We start from the raw sequence: 25,695 nt of genomic DNA, 5'->3' as shown, positions 1-25,695 counted from the left end.
ATCTCGCTCATGAGACCTCCGAGATCTGGAGCACGTTGCAATATTTTTATGGCTATATTCCCAGCCCACGGCGTTAGGACAGCAGGTGGCACGCGTGCTGACTAAAAAAAGAAAAAAAAAAAAAAACCAAGCGGTTTGCATTTTTAACACAACAGTGTTTTATTCCGGGCTCTACCGAAATTCGTTCCCATGTACGTACGTCACGCGATCATCATCGCGCAAATCCGCGAGATAGCGATGCTTTGCCGTTTTGGGTCTACTTATTGGTTAGGAAAGCAGGCATAGAAAGGTTAAAAATATTTGCTTTATTAAAGACATTGCGCTGTTGATTGCGTGTAGTTGTTGAATTGAGAATATTTAGGTAAACTCTAAAAAAATTTTAAACCCTTTGGGTCGTATCTTGTCCCCAAACAATAATCGTCATCTGTCTTGTCCGCATCTCCTTTCTTTAACGCTGCGAGCCCGGTACTTCCTAAGGCTCTATTCTGGACACGCATGGCGGCTGCACGGCCGCCATTATCCGCCATCTTGGCTGTCTCATTGGCTGTCCAGAGGTCACGTGTTTTGAAATTTGTGCCGGGAAACGGAAGAAAATACAAACTTCCGTTTTGCAATCTTCTTTGCAAACGTTTTGCAAATTTTGCAAACTTCCGTTCAAATTTTGCAATGTTGCGTCACGTTTCGTCAGAATGACGAAACGTGACGCAACAGTGGACGGTAGCGTGCAGAAGCCCGTGCAATGCATCTGCAATTTCGCGAATATGTGGTGGCGTTCCAAGATAGCCGGCATGTCAGTTGTTGATTGGCTGAAAGAATATCCCGTGAGGAGCGTCACAGGAGGGGCTGTTTCGTAAACGTCAATTTGACGTTGCATGACGTTGCGCTGGGCCGCCATTGCAGAGATTTTCCGCCATAATTTGTGGTGCGACGAGCCGCGCGAATTATGGTAATGAGCGGCCATATGCAATGGCGGTCGAGAAGCATGCGTATCGCCGCATTTTCCCTGTCATTTAGGGCCATGAAAATCTTTTTTCCACAACGCGTGCTCATAGCATTTGCATCGCTCTCGGGTGGTGTTGGGATTTGTGTTTTGAACCATCATTTCTATTAAAAACACGTTTATTTGAAATAATATTGGTTGAAATTAGCAAACTTCTTGCGACTTTTTACGACTTTTTGCACTGCGTTTGTATTGTAATCAATATCAATGTCCTTTCGCGTCATCAAAGGATATCACAACGGCGACTTTTTAATTTATAAAAATAAATGTACGCAAGGCGGCGTCTTGAAGTTTCCTCTCGCGGTGCGAGTAAGCAGCGAAGTGAGCAAGAGATAGCAGTGCCGGCGCTTGCGTCGCGCAAGCGGATACCTGTGGCGCGCGCAACGCTATCGATGATATTCGGCCGCTTCCAGCCAGACGAATCGGGCTGAGTCACTTGCGTTTCACGAGATAGCGATAACGCGACCCAGAGCGTGCGCTCATCATCACTGGTAGGTCGCTTATGTTGTCTCAAGGTAGAAGGCAAGCACGTGGGCGCCAATATACAATGACTCATTCCGTTTCCAGACGACACGCATCCTAGCTAATCAAGCAGGCGTCAGCTTGTGCGCATGCAGACGACGGGAGCGAGAAACGATTTTGATGGAATAATCGTACGCTTTGAGCTAGCTGCTTTATTTTTACTGGGTAGGAAAACTGTTTTCCTTTATCAAGAACGCTACGTTCAATGCCTACATTACAATTTCTTAGGCGAAACGTCAAATTTGCGTCACGTTATGAAAGCAAAACGGGGCTATCGGCGCCATTTTGTAAGCGTCACGCCTACGTCACGCCTCGAAGAAAATGTCGGAATGTCCAGACTAGAGCCTCTAGTCACGAAAGGCTTGCGCGTTATCAGCGTGACATTGCATTCTAGACAGGAAAGTAGTGAGTGCCGAGTTTTCAGGAAAGGAAACACAAGCAGGGCAGATGACGGTTATTGTTTGGGGACAAGATACGACCCAAAGGGTGTAAACTTTTTTAGAGTGTACTTACGCGGTACTTTTTTTTTTTTTAAGGCGAAAAAATCAGCGCTAACACCCAGGACAACCACAAAAATGAGACTGACAAGCACTGGCGCTGTTTTTTACACATGGAATTATATTCGGCAGAGTATAGGCATAGAGAAAGAAATTCAACAAGAGGGGACACTCGGCAAAAACTGGCAACAGGAAACACGTCACCATACGTCACGCTATACTTTTGACACCGAACGTTAGTTGCCGCGAGCATCGAAAAAAAAAAAAAAAGAAAGTGAACTTAAGTTAACAGGCATTGATTTATTTTTTTAATTCTTTGCCGCGAAAACTAAAACGTTTTGCGTATAAATGAACTAAAGCTTTGGGACTTGTTTTCCTTGCCTTAGCTAGCCACAGGTCAATGACGCGCCAGATACATGCGTCATCCGCCAGACACTCCCCCGAAGCCAGCGAGGATGGCTGCGCGCGCGTTTACCCGTCCGGTTCGCGGCATATATAGTATCTGGTTCTCGGTCAGGAGTTCTCAAAGATGGCCGAGGAAGCGGCGGTGAGCTTTGTGACGTGCCCGTATACAGAAAGAACCCTAAGCGGAAGCAGACGTATTTTTGTTGGGCGAGGCTACAGCACTCAGGTCGGGTCGTCTGTCATCTCGGAAAACGTGCCACCTGCACGTAATTGAGCGCTCGCGCGCGGCGACCCGTCTAGCTGTCTCCTTTTTTTTTTCTTTTTTAAATGTAACCTGGTTTATTGGGCTCTCGGCGTATCTTGCGCTCCTTCTGCACTGGGACAAGACACCACTGCACTATTGGACTATGGCAAGGTGAGAAATCTTGTTTCACAGTCTACGACGCAATTAGGCTTACGGCACGGGACCGAGACTTAAGACGCAGTCAGCGAAAAACAGCTCGGCCATCCTGGCGCAGTTAATTTGAGTTAATGAATCGTGCTGAGACATGTTTCCGATGCTTCCTATGGGACTATTGTAACTTATTTCGGTTTTTGAGCCACACTGGCCGCACAGGGCGCCGTGCCGCAGTTAGCGAGAACTCAGCCGTGGTGTGTAGTCTATAGTGCATTTTGCTAGGAGAAGTTTGGGCCGCTTTCTCTGACGCCAGACATTACTGAAAAGTAATTTCGTTACTTTCTGGGGTACTTTTAAGGCACGCTGGCCGCACAGCGCGCTGTGACGCAGTTAGCGATAAGCAGCTCGGCCGTGGTGATAAAGTTAGTTTGGCGTGTAATGAATCTTAGAGGGACAAGTCTGTGACGTTTTTTGTGGCTCCGCAAGAACATATACCTTCTTTCGGTACTCACGCCTGTTGAAAACGCGATGGGCGATTGCCAAGAGTGATAACATGGGGTGTGCTGCTGGCGCCGGCAGAACGCGCGAACGACGAACATATCAGAAACGTGTAATTCGAAAATTACGTCTTCTAAAGGACTGAAAAAAAGGCATTGCACCCACGCATTTGTCTTGAGTGCCTGTTGCGTCCGTCTCTATGTATGTAGCGTACCGTCACGTTGCCCGAGGCCAAGTTTTGGAAACGCGAAGTCGCTCGTGTATTTGTGCTGAAATAATGCCCGGAAATGCCGGCGTGCTAGCTTGCGTTCAAAATACGCGCGCCCAAAAACGAAACCGGAAGTGATGTAAGTGATTGACACCGACCGCTTGGCACGCTGCAGTCAATTCGTCCGCTGAGCCCTATGGGAGTGTCCCCTCTTGTTGAATTCATTTCTCTATGGTATAGGGACAAGGAAGTATCACTGATACAATCATCTGCTTCTTTATGTGGTAAGCTTCCAAGGCGAGCCGCGCGTGTTTATTTTTGCTTCTGCTGAGAATCGACGTATCAAACTGCGGTCTACAATTGCGGCAAGAATTAAGATGGGACACAAAGTGTGCACCTTTGTCTACATTTTTGCTTACTTTTTGCGCATGTTCCCCGAGTCGCTCATTGATACATCGCCCTGTCTGCACGATGTAAGTATTTCCACATGAAAGAGGGAAGACATAGACCACACCGGAGGCGCATGGTATCTAGGTGATTCCATGCCTGATTTGGCATCCACGCCTGCAGTCACCGCAAGTGCAGGAGCAAAGCTTAGCAAGCTTGTTCGGCGCAGATAACGCCAGAGGAACACCATGCCTGCTAGCAACTCTCTTGAATTTATTAGTGACCTTGAAAAGATAAGGCACCACCACAGGCTTGAACGTTTCACGTTCGGCCACCGCCCTTTTTCTGTTTTTTTTTTTTTTCTGAATCAACGCCTCGACTACGGTATATAGGGACTTTAGGCTACAGCTGTTAGGATCGACATAGAAAACCCTGCTGCCAATAGTCGGCGCACCTGATTGTAGAAACATTTCTGCAACTAATGCAGACACGTTTTTTTGAGAGGCGATTCCATACATGAGGACGCAATCCCTCTTTTTACTAATTGCGAATGAGTAGACTTAAACAACAAGAGTTCCTTTTTTTTTTGCGCGTAGTTGGGTAACCTAACCCACATGTCGTTCGCGGACCTCGAGCATAAGGTCCAAAAACTGCAAAACATTTTTATGGGGTAGCTCGCGCGTAAAAACAAGACCTTGTCAGTCTTGCTTAAAATCATTTAAAACCTTATCAACCGTATCCAGGCAGGAGTCAAACATTTAAAAAAAACTAAAAAATCATCGACGTACCTGAAAACTTAGAAAATGTTCCCCTCATTAAAAACTTGGTCTAAAGACCGCTATACACTAACTAAAAAAAAATATCGCAGAGAACTGGAGAAACACATGGACCCAATACAAATGCTATTCCGCTGTAAAACGGCTGGTTATTAAAAACAATAAATGTAACCTTAAGGTAATATTCCAAAAGATTGAAGAAATTCCCCACTGATAGCCCGACATCATTCTGGAACGGTATCGTACCGTTTTCATCAATGCACGAATTCACAGAAGTCAAAAGTTCACGCTGTAGCACTGAATAGAATAAACATTCTATATCAACTGAAAAACATCACGAACATCTTTATTGCCACGCAAAAATTGCACAGCTTCATCCGATTTCTTAGTCCGGGATGGGTCGTTCACCGCTAGCACCTTTAATTTCTGCTGCAAGAATTGGCTTACGTTATGCTGCCAGCTACCAAACTCACGTTGATAATGGTTCTGAAAGCCTTGCGAGTCTTAGCTGTTAAAAATTCTGATAGCCATTTGCCTCTACTGTTCCATTCCTTTAGCGAGCGACGTCAGTTGCATTTTCTTTTTTTTTTCTTTTTTTTTGCGAAATTCTATAAACTTAATTTTTACTCTGACCTCGCGTTTCTTAAGAGATACAAAATTTTTTGACACCGCCTGCAGCGCTTTTTCATTAAAAACGCCCTTTTCAGCCACTACAAACCCTCCTTCCTTATTCTCCCGCAAAAGGGACAACTTGTTGACTTTCAAAAAAAGACAACGCACGTCGAACACTGAAGTCCATTTGGGTGCAGACTTTTCCAAACACTCCACGCCTTCAAGTAGGCAACGTTCGCGGACTTTTTGGTTCGCCTTAGAGGCGACACATCTATTCATTGCAACCAATTCGTGAGCAGGGACACAGGAAAGAACACAGAACTTGGGGCCTTTCTCTAGCATGCAGTTGACATGTTCAGGTAGGCTGACGTTTCCAAATACTTTGACGCTTGATCTTTCAGCAGGTCTTGGCTTTCCACGTGCCCGGCACAAATCTTTTAAAATACAACTCCACCTAGCCTCCATGAGCTGAGCAGCGAGGCGAATAAAAGTGTACTTTCTACGAGCAAGCCATTCGGGATCAACAGAATGGCAAACAGCCCAAAGCCAGTCTTGAAAAAGACGGATTTGCCGCCCAAGCTCCAAGCGCAGTAGTTTACACAGTCTCTTGACATGAACCAACGAAGGAGACACGACATCGAAAAAAGCACTCGCATCTGCCGGGACAAGTCCTTTGCGCAGGGAGACCCCGTACAGTCTTGCATGGCATGTAGCGTGGATGATGTAGCTGAGTAATGCGTTGACGACAGTAGAAGAACATGACGAATACACACAAAATGAAGGGCCCACTGAACTAGAAAGAAACTTCAATAAAACTTTGGTTGGGGCTAATTTGTACAGAGTATTCTAAGGTGAAAAAATCAGCGAAAACACCCAGGGCAACCACAAAAAAAGAGACGAGACAAGCACTGGCGATGTTTACACATGAAATAATATTCAGCTGAGTATAGGGACAAGGAAGTATGACGGATACAATGATCTGCTTTTGACGAGTTGAAAAATTCGGCAGTGGTGCACGAGATGAGCCTGACGCCCAAAGAAACTTACGCCCTGCTGCGCTGTCAAATTCCGCCATATTGTCGAACTCCCCATATTGTCAGCTCTGATTGGCCCACTGAGCGGCTACGCCCTGTCTCATTGGCTCAAAACGCTAACATGGCGGAAGTGGACAATATGGTGGACCTGGACGGTGTATGCACAAAATATTACACGAAGACGTTACAGGTGCGCTTGCCAAAACTAGATAGCGCACAAAAAATAATTTATGCGCCAGGAACTGCGTACAAAATACTAAATAGCACCAGCCAGTACACATCCTATATATATTTCCGCGAACATAACGAGCCCACGAATATAAGTCGTCCAGGCATGGCAAGTGCTCTTGCACGACCCATTTAATTAAGAATAGTAAATTTTACGACCGAACAGTGAACGATAGCCGTGAGCTTAAGACTGAATGTATTGGTACATAAGGACATCCGACCCGTTGAAGCGATCGATAATCTATAGGCTGCCAATAGCATACAATGATTATTGGGGATGTAGATGTACTGTACTTTGTAATAGCTTGTAGCGAATACGTATTATCGCTAGTCCCTCGCTTCTCTGTGGACTGTCACGAAACGCTCCACTTCGAATATTCGTGCGTTGTCGGTGCAGTCACCGTCCCCCATGGTTCGGCGCACTGAATAAAGTGTGCGCCAATTCGCTTATTCTTGATACCTTGGTGATAGAGTGGGCATAAGATGGCGTGTGAGTTGAGGTGGAGTGAGTGAGATATAAAAATTAGGCAGGGTTGTTAACCAGTAAAGAGTCAATTTGGCTGTAAAACCGTGTAAATAACGTGCGAGAAACTTACTATGCTAGGAAGTGGCTCTAGTCCCTTTGTCACTGTGTAACGAGCGGTACTCACTCTTGCCTACGTTCCGGTATATTTAAGTCCTTTCTTTGGAGTTTAGTGATTCAACGCTGGCGGATGAGTGATTTTTTTTTTTTTAATCCTCGAGCAAAGCCGCGCAACGCTAAGGGTACGTGGCCGGCAACATTTAGGCCTTACGTAGCAGCGGTCCGTTGACTTGGTCACACAGACTCATTCCATTCCTTAAATGCCAGTCACTACTTTTGCAGGCAACTACTGTACGCGTTTTCCCTTTTCCGCTCCATATTTTGCAGCATTACAGTGCAGCTAGAAAGGGGTACGTAGTAGCGAGCGCGCGCGCCGTGCATTTACGTGAAGCCGAAAATGACTACAGGTCCCGCGTGTTCGTGGAGGCGCTGCAGTCGCGTGGGCTGCAGTCGCTATGGACAGGTAGTGATAGCAGAGAAAAAAATAAGGAATTGATTGATTGCATTAGAAGCGATATTAATGAGTTCAGTAAATCGGGCCAGGTGATATTAGTGGGAGATATGAACGCACACATGGACGATTTAGACGGATATACTGATTACAACGGCTCTCTAGTGCTGGATCTGTGTGATGAACAGAACCTTATAGTAGTTAACAGGGAGAATAAGTGCCATGGACAGGTAACGTGGCAATGCGGAAACAGGCAGTTATGTATCGACTACGCCTTAGTCTCGGAAATGGTCTACGAACAACTAGACCAAATGATAATAGACGAAAATGGAAAAAATAGCCTGGGAAGCGATCATAGACGTTTAGCAATAAAGTATGGGCGAGATACTAGCGCAGAACATGAACCAATAGCCTCAGAGTTTCTAAAAATGAATGACGAGCAAATAACAAAGATCGCAAACAACATAGAGAAGAAAATTGAGGGTTTTCCTACAGCAGTCTGGGAATATAAGGAACTGGTGGACGTTATGCAGCATGAAATAAGGCGGACACGGCAAAACAATTGTTGGATTGGCAAGAGGAAACCACGTAAGTGGTGGAAAAAGGAAATAAAACAAGCTATAGAAGAGCGTAAAGAGGCATCTAGGGCTCATCGAGAAGCCAAAAAGTTGGGATTACAAGAAGAGGTGCTCCTTAGAATCAATACATACCGAGAAAAGAAAAGGGTTGCGAGTGAGCTCGTGCAAGAGAAAATTAAATGCGCAAGTGAACGTTGGGTGCATAACATTCACTAAAGAGACAAAGGCGCTCCAAAAAGATTCTGGAACCATATAAAAGCGCTCGGAGCTCCAACTAAAAACTCGCAAACGGCTATAAGGGATGAAGACGGTAACATCCACGAAGGAGATGATGCGATGCGGTACATCACAGACGTTATTAGGGATAACTTCGGCACGAAAAAAGGCGTAGTTCAGACAACAGATCCAGCAATAGCAGAGACGCCAGAGAGATAAAAATTTAGCACAGAAAGCTTTTATTGGAAAAAGGCAGCAGAAAATGTCCATATAACACGGCAGCAGGACCCGATGAAATCCCAATACAGCTAATCAAAAACCTCGGTCCAAAAAGCAAGGCATGCTGACTATTGCCATAGAGCAGGTGATTAGAACAAAGAAAATGCCCGTTGGATGGCGTGAAAGCAAGATGAATCTCATCTACAAAGGCAAAGGAGATAAGGATAAGACGAGCTCGTACAGGCCAGTTACAGTAACGTCGGTGATATATAGAATGGCAATGCAAACCATAAAATTAGAACTGTCGAAGTGGGTGGAGAAAAACGATGTATTGGGGGAACTACAGAATGGGTTCAGGCCAGGCAGACGCTTAGAAGACAATATGTTTGTACTAACTCAGTGCATAGAGATTTCAGTAGCTCAGAAAAGACCTTTATGGATAGCATTTCTAGACATTAAAGGAGCTTATGACAACGTAGACAGGGAATTGTTGTGGGATATCCTTAAGCACGAAGGCATGGATGACGATTTCGTGGAGCTGCTGAGGGAGATATATAGAGACAACCAAGTACAAGTGGTATGGGAAGGTAGAAAAGGAAATGAAATGGTGGGAATTCACCAAGGATTGAAGCAAGGATGCCCTCTGTTACCATTGTTGTTCACGCTTTACGTCAAGGGTATAGAAAGACGACTGGAAAACAGCGAATTAGGTTTTGATTTATCCCACATGCGTAATGGACAAATGGTGCAACAGAAGGTCCCTGGACTGATGTACGCAGACGACATTGTGCTACTAGCGGACAATAAAAAAGATTTACAGATACTTGCCAATATCTGTGGGAATGCAGCGACAAATCTAGGTCTTAAGTTTAGCACAGAGAAATCAGGAATTATGATATTTAATGAACACACGAGTAACTTCGTGGTGTCAATTCAACAGCAAGTAGTACCCATAGTGAAGCAATATAAGTACCTCGGCGTACACATAAACGAAGGAAAGAATTACTCAAGCAACCACCAAGATAATCGGAAAATAAAGGGGAAGCGGAATGCAGCAATAATGAAACACAGAGCACTGTGGGGCCACAATAAGTATGAGGGGGTGCGTGGAATCTGGAAAGGAGTAATGGTGCCAGCGCTAACATTCGCAAATGCCATTATATGCTTAAAATCGGATATATTGGCGGCATTAAAACGGATAGGCGGGCTAGTTGGTTTGGCATCATAATGAAACTTTTGCGCACACAACACGAAACCACAACGAAGAAGTACACAAGGACTAGATGTGATACACAAGGAATAAGATGTGATAGCGCAATGTTTTTGTTAAAGGTTTTACTTTTATGTAATAGATTACAAAATGCCCTTGTGCTCATGTGCAGTGATCGTGAGGTGCGTGTCGCGACCATATATATGTTTTTTCTTAGTGAATAAAGGTCAGTTGTTAGTCTGCGCTAGTCCTTGTGTACTTCTTCGTTGTGGTTTCGTGTTGTGTGCGCAAAAGTTTCATTATATTGGCGGGTTTGGAAGTTAACTAAAGATCAGTAGGCTGGTTGGCTTTGGGAGCCCACGGTAATACCACAAATGAGGCAGTGCAAGGTGACATGGGTTGGGCCTCTTTAGAAGTCAGAGAAGCACAGAGCAAAATTAGTTTTGAAGAAAGGCTCAGGAACATGGATGAAAATAAATGGGCGGCTAAAGGTGCACAAGTATCTCTACATGAAAAGCGTGGACACAGAATGGAGGAAGAGGTCAAGGAAATTGACAACCAAGTACAGGATAATCGAAACTGTAAATAGACAACCAGGAGTCATCAGAAAGAAAGTGAGAGAAATAGAGACCGTAAATTGGATGCAAAGAATGGAAACAAAAAGTACCATGGAGATTTACAAGAATGAGAAGAAAGAAATTAGAAGGGAAAATCTGTACGATAACACAAAGGGCAGTGCCTTGCATTTAAGGCTCGAGCCGGTTGCCTAAGGACCAAAACATACCGGAGCAAATATTCGAAACTAGATGAGGCATGTGTATGCTGCAGTAAAGATCCAGAAACCACTCAGCACATCCTGATGGAATGCGACGGGATCCACCCAGCGAGAACCGTCGGTAACGTGCAACTCCCAGAAGCGCTTGGGTTTAAAGTGGAAGGAAACATAAACAGATCAGCCGTAGAGATCAGCAAGAGACGATTAGAGTACTGGTGGAAAAAAAAGCAGGGAAAAGATGGATACGACCTGATCTGTTAAAATCATAGGCAGCGGTACAAGGTAAATTTTTGAAAAAGAAAAATAATAATGAGAGGTATACAAAAATGCTAGATAAAGAACATGTATGGTATACCTGATTAAATCAAGCAGGCTAGGTGACTATTTGTCGCCACCCCGTTTCAAAGGGGATGCCAATAAATCATCATCATCGTCATCTGTACGGTGCAGCCGGCCAAGCAACGCGAAAGCGCGTGTTGCTCCGTTTAGAAGCATTTATGAAAGATTTCTTAACGCGATAGCGTTAAGGGCACCGTGTCTAAAAAAATCCGGTGTCGGTGCCGACCGTCGTTTGGCGAAAAATCATTCCGAACCACAACCACGAAGGCCCGGCCTCCACGTGGCGCAGAGACGATACTAAACTAATTGACTTTCTCAAAGTAAAATGCGCCAAAAGAAATTGTAAATTAAGTACAACTTAAAACATAACCTACAGATATGAAAGCGTTGGACTGTAATTTGAATGTACGAGAATATATAATTTTGTTACGCGGAAACCCCTTTTCCAGCGTTTCTAGCATTCATAAAGCGGCGCGGCCCGCTCAGTTCCTTGCAACAACACCATCCAGATGGCGCTCGCCTTCGCGCAGCCACGGCGCGTGGAGGCGAAGGTGGGGGGAAAAAAGAGAAAGCTGCGGTTGCCGGGAAGCGTGAGAAGCAGTCAGGGACCTCTGAATGCTATCGCGTTCCACTCTTAAAGGCGAAGCAAGAGGGTCCTCCAAATTTTTTTCTATTTTGATAAGTATTTTTAAAAAGAAGTATCTGCACGAGCGCTAACGCCGTCCTATGACGACTCCGAATGTATTTACCCTTTTCGCGGCGATCCCGTGGGCGCTACCATGTTTGATCACGTGGTGACGCGTACATTGTTTGCCTCAACAGCCTCTGTTGCCTCCGTGTTTACAATGGATGTGAATGACGTCGGTACGGCTTAGTAAACCTGTTTCGGGAGATACCGTAGACGGTGACTGGGTGGATGACACGAAGCTTTGGCCACAGCATCAGAGAACATGCAAAAGCGCTTTATGTTCAAACGGCGTAAACAGCGTATGTGGTGCTTGTTTGAAAAGTGGGGCTAAATATGTATTCTAAGTTATCCAAACTTTCCGCTCATGAATTGAATCAGGATCAGTGTATTTTTCTCTTCGTTATTTACTTGGCAAATATTTTGAAGCAGCGGCTTGTGACGTTTCTGAATCAGTAATGTTCCTCGGTGCGGTCACTATGATTAATTTCGGCCTAATCGCTCGCGTGTGTGTTCAGTTCTGATAAATTTGGTCTTGCTGAGCACTAAGCTTGAAACGTAGCTGTTTTGTAAATTGTAATACCGTGTAGCAAATATGTATTATCGCTAGTAACTCGCTTACTCTAGTGGCCGGTCACGAAACATTCAGCTTCGACCATTCGTGCGCTATTGGTGTAGTCCATCATCTATTGTGCGTGTATAGACCTTTTCCCAAACCAACGTTTGAGTAGCTCCATTGCCCGACATGGGCGACGTCTAGCGTCAGAACATGCTATGCCACCATTTTGGACTGTGGGCCTTGCGAGAGCAGGCTGGCCGCACTTCGGTTGTGTGATCTTCGCCGAGAATTATTTCGATTGTTTTCTTCCGCCTCGCTTGTCTTGTGCTGCTTGACTTGTTACATGTTTCACGTGCTCGCATGTGCGCTCAGTGTGAAGTGCAATGGCAATAGAAAGCCCAGCCAGTGTACGACGTACGTATGTGGCGTTTCGTCGTCGGTAGCGGCCGCAGCCGCGTCTGCTTCGTCGAGACCTGCCGTGCTAATCAGCGGTATTTTAAGTGCGAAACACTTTAGGGGCCCGGGCTGTCGACATCGGCATCCGTGGCGCGTTTAAGTGCGAAGCACTTTAGGGGCACGGGCTGTGGGCGTCAGTCGCGCGTGATCACGTCCGGGCTGTAGCGCTACTCCAGCACCGGCGCATGACTGCTTGGCACTTTCTCAGGTTTCACGTTAGTGGAGCTGCATTTATTACCCCGCTCTGTGCTGCTCTCGAATGTAATATATATTTTTTTCATTGTTATTGCTGGGCACATGTGACTGTAGTCGTCGATTGAATTCAGATCCCCATTACGTTTCGCGGTTGAAGGTTACTTCATTTAGCGACAGCAGGCGCGTACGTAGCAGTCCGGCAATGCTTAGAACCAGGCGCAGGCGGCCAGCCGACGCGTGTCAGCTGTTGGTAGATATGCGGTGGTTACTCCATACGCTTCCGGCACAACTGAACAGCTCAGTCATGAAAAAATTATTGAATCTGGTGCAGCGCAGGGTGCTTATAACCAAATGTCAAAGCAGAAGCGTAGCGCTCGAGCTGCGCGGTACCTGCGGCGAACTGATACAGCCCAGGTGCTAGATTTCGAAATTACCTTTATGTGCAGGGCAGCGCAGGGCGCGTGTGAACGCAGAGACAATGTTTTCGCGGACACAGGGGCTGCATACATGTTGCATAGGGCACGATTTTTCCAGATCGTTGCGAAGTGTATTTACCGACTAGTTCTCTTGCAGAATACTTCAATTTGTCTCATACCAGTGTCACCCGGCCACTTTTGATCGCGATCGAGCCCAATCTGGATCGGAACGTTCGACCACAATTAGCTTCCTTCCGCAGACTGCGCAAAGAAGCCAATCGCGCCAGAGAAATTTGATCCAGATCAGGCTCGATCTGGATCAAACGTGCCTCGTGTGACCCCCGTATTAGGCACTGGAATGAAGTCGTGTTTGAAAGAATAACAATTGTAGCCTCTGCCACTACATACGAGAAAATATTGCATCGAAGAGCTGGCATTGAAGAGCTGACGCAACCTATTGGGAAATATGCCGAAAAGGGTTTTACCGAAATGCATTATTTTACTGATGTGTGCATTGGTTCACATTAGATTGAAATGCCAAGTCCTCAGGTGATGCAGGAAACCGGTGAAGCGTGAACATACCACATCGCGGCAGTGGTCTCGCGGAGTGCTGTGTTGTGGACACACTTAGTCCCCAAAATCGTTATTTTCCGCTGGTTGCTTGTGCACCCATAAACTGCACAGTGCTGGCCTGTTGTAGCATTTTGATGAGTATATATGCCATTATTTACGAGCGTAAGTCATTCGTGACAAAAATAAACGGAAGCATGGAAGGAAAGCTACCACTCCGCAATGCAAGCGCAAGGCAAGCTCACAGTCCAGACCGAACAGGCAACACTGACACATACTCTCCCCGCTAGACCGTCGGAAGCGCCCTCGTGAAAACGTCTATAGTGTACGTATATTCAAGTGTGCGCCGATTCACTTATTCTTGACACGTTGGCGATAGTGGGCGTAAGTTTCCGTGTCAGTTGGGGTAGATGTGTGTAGATACTGTGCGCGAAACTTACTATGACACGAAGCGGCGCTACTCCCTTTGTCATTGATTAACGAGCGGTACTCACTCTTGCCGACGTTCCGGGGCTGAAGCCCTTTGAAGGTTAGTGATAGACCGCTGGCGGATGAGCAATTTTACAGTGAAGCTGTTAACGGCTCAGTCTCCGATGGTCTTGTCCGGGTGTAGAGAAAACTCTCATTGGCCGTATGCTGTATGTGCTAGTGAAAGCGCGCGAGGGACGCGCGCTTTCACGGGGAGCGAACGCACGGCGGAGAGCAAACGCGACTTCTTCCGTTGTGCGAAATGCCGTGGGGGGACGGGAGGGGAGGCGACGTTTAGCTGCGGGCCTGCGGCACCAAATGCGTATCTTGCGATTGGGCGCAAGGGGAACTTGCGACTCAATCACCCACGCGAAAGGAGGACAGCGGGAAGACAGCGCGGGAGGGAGGGAGTGCGGCTTTTCCTCTGCGAGCAATTAACTTCGTACTTGTACTTTGCACGGCGATGGGCGGTCGCGCGCACCGTATCTTGAAAGCGATCTGCAACACGGCTGCTACCTTTGTATGCGCTGTGCTTTCACCGCTCAGTTTCCGTTGAAGCGATAGACCGTATGAACCTTCACTCGCTGCTGCTGACGCGCTTGCTCACGCCAGCGTTTTGACAGCGGTTGTGTGCGGTTACACAAACAACGCGCAGAACTGTTGTCGACGGCGGCGGCGTTTTGCCCGCGTTCGCACCGAACGCGCGCGCCGTTGGTGACGTGTTTATGAAGAACGTGCCAACCTTTGCCGTATACCCTATGGCGGTGTACCGTAGCGACCATAAGGCCATGGTTCCTGTGGTAACTAAATAAATGAAAGCCACCGGATCATACATATTCCTCGTTCTTTAATAGTTCAAATAACCAATTACACCATCACATCTTAATAGTCATAATTGAAATTACATAATTCCCACCATAGTACAGCTTCGCTGGTCTTCCATCTCCACCCCAGTGGAAGGGCTGACAGTTTTTTTTTCTTTTATTCCTTTGCTTTCTTTCTTTTCTTCTTTTTTTTTTGTTTCGCTTGGGTTACCACGCGGCATAACGTCATAATGGAGTTGCATATAAGCATTGAGGCCCGTTTCATAAAGATACTGCAACAGTGACCTATAAAATGCGTTTAATCCATCTTTCATAGTCTTCTACTTGATTACTGTTCCATTTCACACATTTAAGAACACCTTCGCGAAATGTCTTTGTCCCAGGACACGTCCAAAGTAGATGGTGAGCATCTGCTGCAGATGCAGGAGCAGAGCACTTCGGACATTGGACAATGTATTCGTATGGTTGACCCCAAACACAAGTGACGGCTAGTGTAAGGGCCGACCCGGCCCGAAGTCTCCGGAGAGAGACTTCCTCCACCCGAGAAAGATTGTGGGGAAGGGAGCGCAAACACGCGAGGGGATGAGGGCACGTGTGTCACGCCGAAGGATGGATTTTCGGGCAATGAAAACAGAGCGAGGGTCAGAGGGAAGGGAAAGAGGAGGAGCTACGTGTGTCGAGAAAGAGCGAGCAGATTTATGTATCCTCGAGGAAAGCCTTAAATTTCGAAGTGCCAGTAACACGTACCGACAGTTGCAGCAGCGGTCCGCGAACTTGGCCACACTGGTATATTCCATTCCTGAATATGCCAGTCCCTATTTGTGCAGCCAACTACTGCACACGTCTCAATCCACATCATTGGAGAACAGTGCCTTAATAAACACTCAGTTGCGTTTCCGACAGCTGATCTCACAGAAGCAAGGTAGAAGCGGTAATGGTTTCGTATTCGTGCTCTATCGCTGAGGCCACATGCGGCGCTGAAAGCAGCACGCCGCCGAAAGCGCTATCTCGTTTTATTGCGATGGCAATTATATGGACACTCTAGGCGAATTTCTGCCGCCGTCGCCGTGAGGTTCCGCATAAAGTCCACGGGCGATAAAATCGTCGCCGCGCGCCGTGCGTGCGAGTGAAAGCATGCGACGGTGAGCCGGCAATCGCGGCTCGCGCACACGAGGGCTGGAAGGAAGCGCGCAGTCTTCCAGTGACGCAAAACGCTCCGGAGGCAGGGTAGGGAAGTGGAGGGGCCTCGCTCTACTCCGGCCGCGCGCTCCCGCCGGGCCGGAAGGCTCCGGGGGGAGGGTGGGCAGGTGGAGGGGGCACGCTTTACTGCGGCCGCGCGCTCCCGCCAGGCTCGAAGGCGCCAGATGGAGCCTGGCGCTCCCGCCAGGCTTTACTGCGGCCGCGCGCTCCCCTCTTTCTCTCCTCTAGGAATCCTGTACGGAGCTACAGTGTACTAGAAGGGGGCAGTGGGCTTACTCTCCGGCGGAGGCTATGCGATGCGGCGGCTCCACGAATGTCACAGATATCAGCTTCTCCGATAGCCCGAGCGGCGGCGCTGGCGTCAGTTTCAATGGAGCGTGGGTGCGACGGCGCAGCTGCCCAGTGCCCGCCCAGTGCCCGATCATATTCGTTGGATTTGCAGAGCTGCGTTGTTTTTGTTTTTTTGTTTATTTGTTTTTTTTTTTTTGTGGACGTCTTTTTTTCGCACATAGCCTTCAAGAGATTAGTATGCCTTGCAGTAACTGAGCCATGCCGCGGCATCGACAAAATCACTGTTTCGCGCCTGGGTGCCAAACAGGCTATGCTTATGTGAAGGATGGGCCGAAGTTGTCCTTGTTTGGCGTCCCGAAGGATAAAAATAGGCGGGAAGAGTGGGGAAAAAACCTCCACAGAGCTGACAAGCCCCTGGACGACACGAGCGCAGTATGCGAGCTCCATTTCGAGCCACGTTTTGTGCTCATGTCCACCGCAGTTCCAGATCACTGAATTGTCTTTCTTTTTATGGTCTAGTTAGGTCAGTTAGCGAAGGAAACTGCGAGGAAGGTACACTGGGCTCCTTACTGGAAGTTGACTATCTCGAAGCATCATGTGACCGAAATGAGTGCAGTCACACTGCTGCTAGCGCTACTGCCACAGAGGCCACACAAAACGTGGTGCCCCAGCATTGCACGGGCCTGCGGGTTTCAAACGACCATAACCAGCACGTGGCCAGAAGCGACTCGAGACTCACTTAACACACTGCGGGCTATGTTGCGCGGGAGTATATTGCCAATTCCAGCACAAAATGCCAAGAATGCATAAAGCTGCTTACTATGACGCCACCAGGCGAAAGTTTTCATGCCCGGCTAACAAACTTCTGTGACCGAGGAGGCCTCCTTTATCCCTTCAGTCAGCTGTACGGCTTCGTGAAAAAGCTAGAGGATCTTTTCACAGAATGCTTCTGTCAGAGTGAGCCACATATAGCTGTACATAAACACTGGCCTGAGCCTAATTGTCAAGTGAACTAGTTTTCACTTTTTGTTCAGGCCTCCCTCCATTTCTTTATGGAAAACATCAACCTGATTTGACTTAATAAATGTGTGCCAGCGTAATGATGGTTAATAATAAACGCAGAAGGCTACTGTGAAGCAAGGAACAACTAAAGTGCAACAATGAAATATTTAAGCCATATATACAAATTCATTTTGGCTAAGCAAAGGCACAAACCTGGTTAGCATGCCTGAGTTTTTTTGTTTTTTTTAAGCCCAGCTGGGTAGTATGTGCGCACTGTTTTCTGTCTGACAAAATTTTACATTAGGTCGACACGGCATGAAACCGTATATTTGGTCACCGTCCCTTTCATTCAAAATTTTCTTTCAATTTTTTTTACGATTGCCCGATAATTCGGAAAATTTGAAGGCCCCTTCCACATAAGCCCAAGAGTAGCCGTCTTCCTTTTCCACAAGGTACTATTGTGGCAAATATCATGTGGCCTAAACAAATATAGTGCTTGCTAAAGATATGTAAGGACTGTCAAGTATGCCAAAATTAAAAACAAATAAGAGTGTGGACTGCTTCGAACTGAATCCGTCAGAAACGCAAGGAAAATCAAAGCTTCTGCAAGCAAAGCTTCCATTGAAGTTGCCAGTGGCGCCACCTCTTGAATGCGACGCTGACTGCGTCAGAGCAGCGGCAGAGTAAGCCCACTGCCCCCTTCTAGTACACTGTAACGGAGCGACGCCCGCGTCCCACACCCCCACAGCGCATGCGCGTTCCCTCCCCTCTCTCTCCTCTCCTACGCTCCCCCCCTTTCTCTCCTCTAGGAATCCTGTACTACAGTGTACTAGAAGAGTTCTAGTACACTGTACCTGTACCTAATCCGGAGCGGCGCGCTCGACAGGGGGTGCGACAGCTGCATACTCCGCTAGGGGCGCCACGGTAGTTCCTCGGTATGGAAATGACGGAGCGCGCGCGCCTCATTCTCTCCCCTGTGCAGCGCCGCGATGAGCGCTCGGGCCGCTGCCGCGAAACCATCTCCCGCTCAAGCTAACCATCTCCCCGCTGCTTCGCATCCACACATGGTTCCCTTTAGCGGGAGATGGAGTAATTTCTTTTTTCTATAACAAACTGCTCCCCGAGAAGGGTCAATAGCGTACGCTACAATTAGGTACTCAACATTTGTCAGGTACGTATCGCGAGATCTCGTTGCGAATGGTTGTAAATAACACGTTAACGATCGAACGCTAACATCCCGGCCTCCAGCAAGCCTGAGTAACCTAAATAATCCACGCCGATTATCGAGTCGGGACTCTGCGTACATAGAAAATGAAATCAGTTTTTTAGCATTCGTTCGCGAAGCGGGAACGCGGTAACAGCGCTTCACTCAGGCTCAAACAAGAGCATTTGAGTAAATTATTTTTAGCCTATCAGGTTAGTGACTGATCACGAGTAACATTTCATCGTGCGTTTAGCTCGTCCGTTCACTAAGTGACGCACTTGTCGGCGCGAACTGAATAGCACATCAGTAATTTAGAGGTACAATCGTGAGCAATATGAAAGGGAACACGCGAACGCGTGGCAAATAGCCTCGAAACCGAGATAGAGCGATAGGCGGATGGCGCTGCCGAAAACAGAGGGGAAAGGGGGGCGCTCTTCCGCTAACTGTTGACACTCCCACCGCGCCTGCGTTTGTCGAAATCGGCAGCTTACGGCGTTTCACTGGCCGCCGAAAGCCGGTAAGACGGTTATGTGCCGCAGTGACTTACAGCGAGTCATTTTTTCTCATGCTTTTTTTTTTATTTTTTGTTCTTTGTGCAACCGTATGACAGAACTTTTAGACCTTGGCTCGTATTCTCAATATTTTTTTTATATCAATTGACACGATCAGTTTCTTAAAGCCTTAATAGAGTGCTACTTTTGGCCCCGCTTCGGCGGCCAAAGTTACCAGTAACCGCAATACCAAACAGTTATCACTGTGCGCTGGCGAGTAGAAGTTCCGCACTTTGTGTAAACAGACCCATGGTGGGAGTACCAACAGTTATTAGAACAGCGTCCCCCTTTCCACATTATTTTCGACGGCGGCCGCCGCGTATCGCCATAGCAGGGTTCGAGGCTATCTGACACGCGCTCCTGAGTTCCCTTTCGTATTGCTCACGATAGTACATGCATTGAGGACGGTTGTGCTCGCTCCGAAATAACATTTGCGAGATATGACTTTAGTGAGGTTATGACCGAACGAACGACTTAAGCAAGCGAACGACTAAACAAGCGGGTGACCGCACGTATTCTTTCCGAGTGTTTCACTGCCGCATCTAAACCTTCACACACTTTAAAGCTCACGCGAATTAGCACGTACGTACGTCTCAAAGACCTATGATGCTGTCGTTCGGCGAAGAACGCACCCGTAACTCGGTTTCGGGAGAGCACGCTCGCTTTTCATAGGGGCCTTTGTATCGCAAATCCACCGGCCGACCGCCAACGACGAACACGAACGAAAGAAGGCTAGTAAGTATCCACAAAAGGCAGCGAATTGCTTTCACAAGTTTCGTGATCAAGTTTTCGCACGCAGCATCGCGTGCCCGCGAATTCAAGCATGTTGGCGCACATAACGATTAAGCGCACAAAATACGACCACGTAGTGCTTATATAAACAAAGTACACGTCGCGTAAGAATTGTGGTAAAACGTGCAGATAAAGGGCAACATGCTCAGTAAACTGTCATATCTACTACAATATGGCCCGCAGCAAATTGCGCAAGCCTCGACACATACTGTACTATGAGAGACTAGCAACTTCGAATAGTCGTGTGGAGGTATAGTCGGTCTGAAGTTCCTCTTCCCAATTCGTTGAATCCACGTCTTTCTTCTTAACAGGTCGCGCTTACCGGACGGTATCGCGAAGAGCTTTGGGCGCAGGAGCCCGTTCCGGCGGCGAGCGTCGGCGTAACCGAGCGAACGAGCACAGCGAAAGATGAAAGCGAACACGGAGCGCAGCCGGGGAAGAAAGACGCGAGGAGAAAGCGGAGGGTACGGTGAAATGGTGAGAAGAAAAGCGTAGTGCGGCGACGATCGCTACGAGATGGCGCCAGAGTAGCGCGAGTCGTCTGGGAGGTTTGTCGACGGCGGCTGCTACGAATCGCGCCCACGTGTCACCCACGCGCAGGCTCTCGCGATCTCCAGATTAGCGAGGCAGTCGCGCCACACTTCGCTCCGTTTGTAACGTGCCGCACGAGACAGATTGTCATCGCCAGCCAATATATCGCGAAACAAAAACCCCTATACAGCTGCGCTCAAATGTCGCATTACGAAGTATCGTAATCGTCGGTAAATTTTTTTTTGCCTTCGCTGAATTTAATTTGACATCCGAAGGCGCAGCAGCTCATTGCGATGAAAAACGCCGCGAGCGACGTCGCACTTGCCATAATACTTAGCTGAGGGCGTTCGCAAACAACGAAAAAAAGTCACAGGCCTGTGCGGCACACGCAGCACAGTCACAGCGTAAGCTGGTTGAGCGGCGCAAGAGTAGCTCCAATTTAGGCACCACGCACAACAGGGTCTTCGCGGCAAAGTGTCCTCGCCTCCTTTTTTCACGAGAACGATCTGAACTGTCCGCCCGGCGTCGACGGTGAGCTGCGGCTTGTAATGCTCTCTGCACAGCAGTCTGCTGAGCCCGATGATGCCTGGTTGTAGCCGCGCACGTATAGCTCTACGATTCGCTTCTTCAGCAGCGGTTCGTACCTTGCGAGGAGACGTCATAACGTGTATCGAAGAGGTACCTAGAATACGTGGCACACATCTATCATCGGCATAGCGTTGATTGCGCGCCTCGTCTGAATTGCATCTCGTCGTCTGCCACTGCGCGCGCGGCGCGGTTGCAGGTACTTTAACTAGATGGCGCCACCATACTGGCGGAGGCTCGGGTCGTCTGCGCCTGCGCGTTTAAAAGGAATATTTCGGCTGCGTGATGGCAAGCGCTTGTGTGGCTCAGTGGTAAAATATCCGACTCGCACGCAGCGGGCCTGGGCTCGATCCTGGCGGAGAGCGGGTACTTTTTTTTCGCATTTCCGACGATAGTGGTTACGGCTAAAATCCCTATATAAGAAAAGTACCGCCATCTACTCTTTCCTCCGCCGCCTCCTCTCCTAAAGCGCTTGCTTTTTCTTTACTTTTTGCTTGCGAAAGCCAAGTCGACGGTGGCGCACCTAGAAAGTCCACGTTGAAGCTTTCAGGCCGGGCGCGCGCCGCCGCCGCCGCCGGCGACTGCGGCTGCGCAGAGGACTTTCAACATGGCTCTGAGGCGGAAAAAAAGAAAATATAAAGAAGTGAAAAGCGCGCGCTATCATCGTCCAATCGGAGATACAGGATAACACAGGAGAGAGCGAAGCGACATTTGTCAAAGGATGGCGGTACTTTTCTTATATAGGGACTTTAGTTACGGCCACACGCCGGCGGCGGCATAATCGCGAACCGAAACGGCTATTGGAATGAGACCATAACAGCTTACGCTGTAAAAACAACGCACGCGGAAGGGCAACGGCGCTAACATGCGCTTCCTCCCTAGTCGGTCGACGCTTCTGAAGCATAAATGGTGGTGGAGCGCGACTGTAAACAAACGAAGTTGGCGCGAGGTCCCACGTGACGCCAGTAGGGTAATAGCGGCGCGCAAGGGCGCGCGAGGAGGCGGTATTCTTCAAAGCGTGTTGCTACTAAACGAAGTTTCACGGGTTTTAGTTTACGGTTCTCAACTTTCGTTATTTCCGCATCACTACCGCTTACCGATAGATGCACGCGTCTGCTTATGCGCCATTTAAAGGCTGCTAATAAGAAAAATAGACAATTACCAGCCCTGCGGCTTTGCCAAGATAACATTGATAGTATATGCTAAGCATTTATAGGCAGTTCAGCCCCAAGTGAAATTTCGTTGCAGTTGGCCTTTAACCCACTTCAGGCTTTTTAGTTTCAAGCTTTATTCTGCCAAGTAGGTTTGGTTAAAAATTAAATCCGGAGGTTTGATGTGCCGAAACCATGATTTATGAGGCTCGCCGTAGTGAGGTCATCATCATCATCAGCCAATATATATATTTTTTTTATGTCCACTGCAGGACGAAGGCCTCTCCCTGCGGTCTCCAATTAACCCTGTCTTGCGCTAGCTGATTCCAACTTGCACCTGCAAATTTCCTAACTTCATCACCCCATCTGGTTTTCTGCCGACCTCGAATGCGCTTCCCTTCTCTTGGCATCCATTCTGTAACCCTAATGGTCCACCGGTTATTCATCCTACGCATTACATGGCCTGCCCAGCACCATTTCTTCCGCTTAATGTCAACTAGAATATCGGCTATCCCCGTTTGTTCTCTGATCCACACCGCTCTCTTCCTGTCTCTTAACGTTAGTCCTAAGATTTTTCGTTCCATCAGCTCTTTGTGCGGTCCTTAACTTGTTCTCGAGCTTCTTTGTTAACCTCTAAGTTTCTGCCCCATAAGTTAGCACCGGTAGAATGCAATGATTGTACACTTTTCTTTTCAATGACAGTGGTAAGCTCCCACTCAGGATTTGGCAATGCCTGCCGTATGCACTCCAACCCAATTTTATTCTTCTGTAAATTTCTTTCTCGTGATCAGGGTCCCCTGTGAGTAATTGACCTAGATAGGCGTACTCCTTTACAGACTCTAGAGGCTGACTTGCGATCCTGAATTCTTGTTCCCTTGCCAGGCTATTGAACATTATTTTTGTCTTCTGCATATTCATCTTCAACCAATTAATTCTTACACTTTCTCGATTAAGGTCCTCAATCATTTGCTGTTTTCGTCTCCATTATTGCTGAAAAGGACAATGTCATCTGCAAACCGAAGGTTGCTGAGATATTCGCCGTTGATCCTCACTCCTAAGCCTTCCCAGTCTAAGAGCTTGAATACTTCTTCTAAGCATGCAGTGAATAGCATTGGAGAGAGTGTGTCTCCTTGCCTGACCCCTTTCTTGATAGGTAACTTTCTACTTTTCTTGTGGAGAACCAAGGTAGCTGTGGAATCCTTGTAGATGTTTGCTAAGATATTCACATATGCCTCCTGTACTCCTTGATTACGCAATGCCTCTATGACTGCTGGTATCTCTACTGAATCAAATGCCTTTTCATAATCTTTGAAAGCCATATCGAGGATTGATTGTACTCCGCAGATTTCTCGATTACCTGATTGATGATATGGATATGATCCATCGTAGAATATCCCTTCCTGAAGCCAGCCTGTTCTCTTGGTTGGCTGAAGTCAAGTGTTGCCCTGATTCTATTGGAAATTATCTTGGTCAATATTTTATACAATTGTGAGAGCAAGATAATGGGTCTATAATTCTTCAATTCTTTAACGTCTCCCTCCTTATGTATTAGTATAATGTTGGCGTTCTTCCAGCTTTCTGGTACACTTGAAGTCGTGAGGCATTGCGTATAAAGGGCCGCAAGCTTTTCAAGCATGATATCTCCTCCATCTTTGATTAAATCTACTGTTATTCCATCTTCTCCAGCAGCTTTTCCCCTGGTCATGTCTTTCGAGGCCCTTCTAACTTCATCACTAGTTATAGAAGGAGCCTCTGCATCCGGTTCATCACTATTTCGAATGAAAGTAGCTTGCCTGTTTTGGGCACTGTACATGTCAGTATAGAATTCTTCCGCTGCTTTTACTATGTCATCGAAATTGCTGATGATATTACCATGCTATCTTTCAGTGCATACATCTTGCCTTGTCCTATGCCAAGCTTTCTTCTTACTGATTTAATGCTACGTCCATATATATTTTACGGCTTCCTCAATCTTTCCCACGTTATAATTTCGAATACAGTTAAATCTGGATATAACGAAATTGACAAATTCCCGAAAAACTTCGTTGTAAAGAGGATTTCGTTATATTCAGGTTAGGCACGAAAATTCGAAAAAGAAACGCTTACCGTATTTACTCGATTCTAACGCGCCCTTGATTGTAACGCGCACCCGTTTTCCGTGACCAAAAGAGAGGGAAAAAATCCTTTACAGTACCGCGCACCTCATGCATTCATACAGAAATACTATCGCTCAAGATTTACTCCCAATACACTAAAATTGCGATGAACAAAAAAGTCCCACTTTCGCCCAAAAGGCGAAGCATCGATTGCGACAGCAAATTAGCAGACAGCTATACGAAGTGTGGATAGTAGTTTTATCGGCCGTATAAACTTGTAAACATTCGTGGTAGACTAATGCCTAAGCACACGTACTACAGCAAATGGTCGAAGCTACGGGAGCTAGGCTTGAAATGCGTAGGAGGTGGCCATATTGAAATGCCGATGGCGATATGGTAGCGCAAATTTAGGGTCGTACTCGATTCTAACGCGCAGGCAATTTTTGGAACGTTAAAAAAAAAACACGCTTTTTTTTTTTCCTTCAGCAACATCAACTGGAAAAGGAGAGTGCCGGCTTGGCGGGCTAGGCCAGCTGCAGCAAGCGGCGGGGTCAGGTTTGAATGAAGGGAAGGGGAAAGGTCGCCGCAAGATCGGGTCGAGGGATGCAGGCCCGCCTCGCGCACGCTCGCACACGTGCGCTCACTCTCGCCTCGCAGTCGCCTGTGAATTCGAGCGCGCCAAGCGCGACGCCGCCGCTTCGCATTCCGTCGCGGCGGAGAAGGTGCTTCCGGTTGCGGCTCGCGCAAAAATGACAAAATTTGGGGCGAAATCTCTAGGTTGTCGGCAGGGAAAATTCATTATTTCGAGGGGGTCTCCCGCTGCCACTTCGTTACGTAGAAGTCTCAAATACATGTGCTTCTATGGAGTAACGGCGGGGAATAGAAAAACTTCGTTATATCCAGGAATTCGTTATATGGACGTTCGTTATAAGCAGGTTTAACTGTATCCCTAACTTTCTTCTTGTTGATCAGTTTTGACAGTTCAGCGAATTCTATCTGATCTCTTGAGTTGGACATCTTCATGTTTTGTCGTTTCTTTATTAGGTCCTTTGTTTCTTGGGAGAGCTTACCTACTGGTTGCCTTGGTGCCTTACCTCCCACTTCAATTGCTGCTTCTGAGATCAACCTAGTTACGGTTTCATTCATTACCTCTATGTTGTCTTTATCTTACTTTTCTAAAGCTG

General features: G+C 47.3%; 1 protein-coding gene across 1 annotated transcript in view; it reads left to right on the top strand.

The window, feature by feature from the left end:
* LOC119465384 (U-scoloptoxin(11)-Ssd3a) overlaps positions 1-25,695 on the top strand; it is a 50,486-nt gene that overhangs the window by 13,061 nt on the left and 11,730 nt on the right. The window lies entirely within an intron of this gene.

Source organism: Dermacentor silvarum, chromosome 1 (genome assembly GCF_013339745.2).
Source record: "Dermacentor silvarum isolate Dsil-2018 chromosome 1, BIME_Dsil_1.4, whole genome shotgun sequence".
In the NCBI taxonomy this organism is placed as follows: domain Eukaryota; kingdom Metazoa; phylum Arthropoda; class Arachnida; order Ixodida; family Ixodidae; genus Dermacentor; species Dermacentor silvarum.
Note: the sequence above shows the minus strand (reverse complement) of the source record. Positions and strands in the feature narration are given on the sequence as shown.